Source organism: Staurois parvus, unplaced genomic scaffold (genome assembly GCF_062004578.1).
Source record: "Staurois parvus isolate SC_StPar_1 unplaced genomic scaffold, SC_StPar_1.0 ptg000306l, whole genome shotgun sequence".
Classification (NCBI taxonomy): Eukaryota; Metazoa; Chordata; class Amphibia; order Anura; family Ranidae; genus Staurois; species Staurois parvus.
The window spans coordinates 7,428,960-7,435,015 of record NW_028318102.1 but is presented as its reverse complement, the minus strand read 5'-3'; positions in this window follow the sequence as shown (position 1 = coordinate 7,435,015).

Sequence of the window (6,056 nt, the reverse complement as noted above, 5' to 3'; positions counted from 1 at the left end):
TTATTTTCCTTCTTTTACTAAAGGACTTGACAAAGCCTGTCTCCTGTCTTTTTTCACACTAGTTTTTTTTTTTGTGAATGAGTAGCAGTACCATCTATCCCATACTCATTCACATGGGGGGGGGATCTGGGGGCCCTTTGCTAAAGGGGGCTTCCAGATTCAGATAAGCCTCCCACCCGTAGACCTCCACAACCACAGCCCAGGGTTGTGGGGAAGAGGTCGTTGTCATGAGGACAAGGTGCTTTGGGGGGGAGCCCCCTTGCCCCAAAGCACCCCATGTTGAGGGCATGTGTCCTGTTATGGTTCAGGAGGCAAGGTGATGCTCGCATGTCTCCCCCCTCTCCTGACCTGTCGGGCTGCATGCTCGGATAAGGGTCTGGTATGGATTTGGGGGGGGGACCCCACGCTATTTTTTTTTAATTTTGGCATGGGGATTCCCCTCAAAATCCAAACCAGACCCAAAAGGCTTGATATAGATGGAGGGGGGGGACCCCACATAGTTTTTTAAAAATTTTTAATTGCCAGCAATATTTTTTTTTACTTTCAGCTGTCAGTGGGGAACCCTGCTGACTGCTGATGACTCATAGGTTGTTAAGGACTAGGCAGCCACTTATTCCTTAACAATCCATGACAATATTGACAGATAACAGTACATACCGTACAGTACAGTACATACAGGCCTGGACCACTACTTATTTACCGCATGCATTTAATTATTTATTTCCTTTTGTGAATTGACTTTAAGGTCTTTATATACGGTATTTAGAGTGTTATTGCTATTTTCGGTATATATCGCATACTAGCAATAGTGAATTGACATTTTCATTATCGCATGCGATATGTGGTCATGTGACTGACTTAACTCATGCCATAAGCTTTAGTAAATTGTGCCCAGTGTTTCTTGACCAATAAACTAAAAAATAAAACGTATTCTTCCACTCCGCAAATCATCAGAGATAAAGATGGTACACCTCATGGGGTCAGGGGGTGTGGTCGGCCGCAGAGATGTGAGGAGTGCTCTGTGAAAAGCTCCAGCGGCACCAATCTTTTATCGCTGATCCTGTGGACACAGCAACCCGACATTCTACTTTCCACCTGCCTTCTGGGACAGCTGACAGCCCCCTGCTGCCACTGAGATGGTGAAGATTGGGCATGGAGTACCCAAGCAGACAGATCGTTCTCCTCAGCTCCCCTCTGACTCCAAAGATGGCAGTGGCCCGGCAGCCTCATGTGCCCTACCACAAAGCAAGAAGCACAAGAAAACAGTGGTGAGTGATGGAGCCCCCCCATACCCAAGAAAGCCGCCAGCATAAAGCCCAAAGCTCCCTCTACCATTAGGGAACATTTTACTGAGCACTCTCCCTCCACCCCTCTGAGAAATCATGCAGGGGGGGAGCTGAGCTGCAGTCTAGTTAGCATGGGATGGAGTGGGGCAAGGAGAGGGCACCCATAGCGACATCTGCATGCCCGCTCCTGTTTCTCCCACAATTTCTCCTGATCCTTCTAACTCACCTCAGGAGCAACTGACCCTTAAACGTGCTGGAAGTCATTCATAGTTGTCAGGCTACCCTTACTGCTCAAATTGATTCGGTCAAAGTGAACCTGTCTTTTCTTAAACATGATATGCAAGAACAGCATATTAGCGACATAGTGGATGCCACGGCTCCTTTGCACACTGACGTCCACTCTCTGCAGCAATCTACCTCGGATCAGGCAGCTAAATTGACCGATTTAAAGAACAGACTGCGGTGCAACAATCTGTGCTTTGTGGGCTTCCCAGAGGGATCTCAGGGCAAGGATCCAGAGGGTTTTATGCAGAACTGGCTTAAACACATGATGCTGTCGGACACTTTGCCTCCTCTGTTTGCCATTGAAAGAGCCCATAGGGTACCATTACGCCCATTGCCCTCTGGAGCCCTCCTGGGTCTCTGCTCATTAAGCTTTTGCACTTCAAAGATAGAGACCAAATTTTTCATGCGGCCCGTACCCTGGATAAGTTGAGTTTTAATGGGAACCACATCTCCATCTTTCTGGATTTTTCCGCGGCTACACAGAAGCAGAGAGCTGCCTACACCACGGTAAAAAAGAAGTTGCATGATAGGAATCTTCCATATACTATGCTCTATTCAGCCAAACTCTGAGTTTGTTAGTGATAGAAAAGCACACTTCTTCTTTACTCCTGAGGATGCCTGCGCTTGGCTTGATGGCTTGGCGTGAAATCTTTGTTTTTCTCTCCTATTGTATGTCGAGAATATGTCTCTGTCCCTCTGATGATGTTCCTTGCTTTTTATGTTTGTGATTGAACTTGCTGTGTCCCAAATATGAATTTTTAAGTTCTGCCATTCTATGATGTCGAAATTTTCTGCTCTCGCTTATTGATGTTTCTTACGTTTATCCCTTTCTTAGGGGGATGTTTTCTTCTATACTGTTTTGTCTATTGTACACTTACTAGGATTTCCCTTGAGAAATCTAGGGGTATGCCTCCTAAAGGTTCTACAGGTTTTGGGAAAAAGCCCGCTGTATGTTTTCTGGTTGGACCGGGAGGGGGGATTGGGGATTTCTGTTTTTGTATACCCTACAGGTATTGTCTTTACCACCCAGGTGTCTGTAAATCGATTATGCTCTTGATCTATCCAATGTATGTTGTCCCAAATGGTGCCTTCTAGGTATCGTTAAGGAATTGGAGATCCCTTCAGTGACCAAACATTTCCTTCACTTGCTATTTTATAAGCAAGGAAAACTATTGCTCTGCATTGGACCCAAACAGAGGTCCTACATCTTGGGTTATGGAAAAGCTTATTAATCAGAAACTGCCCCTTTATAAAGTAACGTATGAGACAAGGGGATGTCCTAGCAAGTTTCATAAAGTGTGGGGCCCATGGTTAGGCACTCAAGATACATCATCCACTGTCCCCATCTCTTCAATCCCGCATACAGTGCTACCTAGCATAAAGCGGTAAGCCCACACGTTCTGCCTCTGATCTCCAACAGACCTATTATGAAAGAAGAAATATAGGATACACTTAAGTCTCTGCCCAATCATAAGCCTCCTGGACTTGATGGTCTTTCTTATGAATACTACCAGACCTTTCTCCCTATCTTGCTACCACATATGGTGTGCTTATTTAATGGCTTTTTGCATCAAAGGCCTATACCTCAGGATATGCAGCTCTCCTATATCAGGTTAATACCTAAACCGGAGAAGGATCATACTCCTTGTACTAACTACAGGCTGATAGCCTTACTGAATTCAGACTTTAAAATATTCACTAAATTACTTTACATGCATTTCAGTGAGGTTCTCCCATCATAATACACAAAGATCAGGTGGGTTTTGTCCCGTTCTGGCAGGCAGGGGATAACACAAGACAGGTGATTGATTTTGGTTGATGTAGCCAACAGCGATAAACAGCCCATGCTTTTGCCAAGCCTTGATGCTGAAAAGGCATTTGATCGCCTTAGTTGGCCCTTCTTTTTGAAACCCTTCAACAGCGTGGGAATGACCAAATCAGAGACTCTCATGTTCCTTAATACCCTGGTTTCAACATCTATATAATTTAAGCAGGGACTGTAAGATCAGATAGATCCAGAAGGATAAAAAAGATCATCCACTGATATGACAAGAGTCTAAGTACCAAATTCTCCTGGGCTAGGCTGGGGGTGGTTAGAGTTACAAGAATTCCTTCCACCTCTTTCCTGCAACCTGCTTGAGGTAGAAACTGAAAAGGGAGGAAGGTATAGATTAGGGATGTGGTATCTGTTGTCAGGACCCTTCAAAAGAGAGGGAGAAACAATTTTCTTATCTCCAGCATTCTTGAGGAGATCCACCAATCCAAAGGCAGGCTTGTGCTGGGGACTACAGCATCAGGAATACAATGACTGTGTCCTATTGTCACATGCTACCAAGACATTAGCACTGTTGGGCAACATTGACCCTGCTGGAGAGGTCATGTTGGAGAGCCACTCTCACCTAGGAGGAGTCCAAGGTAAGGCCCAAATATTGTAACCTTTTAGCAAGGTGGACTTAAATTCGGAACACATGCAAACCTCTAACAAGTGTGCACTGTGTGAGACACATTGGTCTCCAGAAGCAAAGCAGATTGCTCCCTAAAATGTTGGTCGTCCAAGTACCCTATAATAGCAATACCTGGGTGTGCAAGATCCCCAGAAAGCACAGAAAACTTTAGGTGATGTGTATAAACATGCATCTTTGAAACTCCCTGTTGGAGAGAGACAACCACTGAGTGCACAGATTCCATCTGAAACTTTTACAGCTGTAGAAACTTGAGTCTCTTGAGGTTAAAGATTGGAGGAACATCGCCATTCAGTTTCAGAACTGTGAAGGTTTGAGTAGAAACCACAAAAACCTTTCACTCTCTGGAAAAGGAATAATCACTCATTGAGACAGCTGATCAAGAATTTGCAATTGTGCAAATCTTTTTTTGTGGATTCAAATAAACATTTAAAAAAGATGAAGTGCAGATCTTTGAACCACAAGTTTTGCCTTTTTTATAAGTGGTAACAGGGTACTCTTGCCCAGTCACCTTCTGGATGCAATCATCTAAAAGCAGGACAAAATAAACATTCCCCCTGGAAAGGTAAACATTTCACATTTCTTGTAGGGCAATTTCGCTGACCACACTTCAGTCACAAGGGCCTGCGCATGTGAATGGATTCAATCCCAAGATGTGAAAGTTGCTGAATGGAGTCCTTAGCTCTTTCACTGTCAGAGCCAGCTATACTTTTTGTTGCTCTAATTAAAACATAACTTTAGGTTTGAAAATTAGTTAAATTATATATTTTATGAAAGCAAAGACTCTTGAGAATAAAATAGTGGTAATTCCAATTTTTTATGTCATATACAATATTTGTACAACAGTTTATCAAGCACAAAATTTCAGTAATACACTGAAGTTAATTTTAGGGCACAAAAATGCAGCATATTACCCAATTTTTGTTAAAATTGAAAAGATAAAAGTTGCCCCAATTGAAAAAAATACAAGCTTTAAATTTGCACTTGCCTGCAAGGCAATGACAAACTTCAGTACCCCATAGGCGACAATTTAAAAGCCCCCATCAGTTTACAGTTAACCATGAATAATGGGCCTAAAATGATTGCGCTCACTCTGGCGTGCATGGCGATATGTAATGTGTATCGCAATGTTTTTGTGCATAACTACCCTGACAGGTGCATTTATATTTGCATGTGGACATGCTAAATATTTTTTTGGGGGGGTTAGGTGTTCAGGAGTACTTGGTTCATACTTTTTTAATTTTCACTTAAACTTTTTTTTATATCACATAGGGTACAAAGTCCCCTATGTAATATTTTTATGCAAAGTTCTCTTTAACAAGAGATCGGGGAGGGTACACTTCGGGGTCAAGGAAATAGATTGTTTTCATTTATCTGCTTGTGGAGTGTGTGTAAAGCCTTCTGCTTCCATCCCTTTTGCAGTGAAAGGGTTAAAGGTGTTCATTGAGCATGCGTAAAATCCTCCAGGTTTCAACTTGATCCTGCATCTAAACTAGTAGAATCCCTCTCTTGTCATGCAAGAAGTTCAAACCTTAAGGCACTGAAATATGCTGCAAACGCCGGATGTAAATCTGCTTGTACCAGCGCAAATGAGGCCTTTTGAATAGGCCTTGCTTTTTTTTTATGTGCTACTGGGACCTGTAGTTCCACAAGGACACTCTGCTGTTACCTGCAGTTCTTCAGGATGCTGCCACAGAGCTGTTACCCCAATTCTTTTCTGTCAATCTGTGCAGTAGTTTGCCACCAGGGTGCCCCACCTCACTCATGACAACATGGCTATAATGCATATATAGTTCTGAATATACAGAGTGCATGCAGGGTAAGGATGCAGGGTTAGGGGGAGTAGGGGGTTATTAGTATAGGTCACTCACTAGTCCATGCTGCAGGAGCCCCTAAGGTGTCCAATTTTTACCCATCACATCAGGTTCTGCCACTGATAGTCTTCAAGGACTTCCCAGCTGAGGATCACTGCACCTGTATAGAACCCTACCAGTCCACAAGGCAATATGTCATTATACAGGGT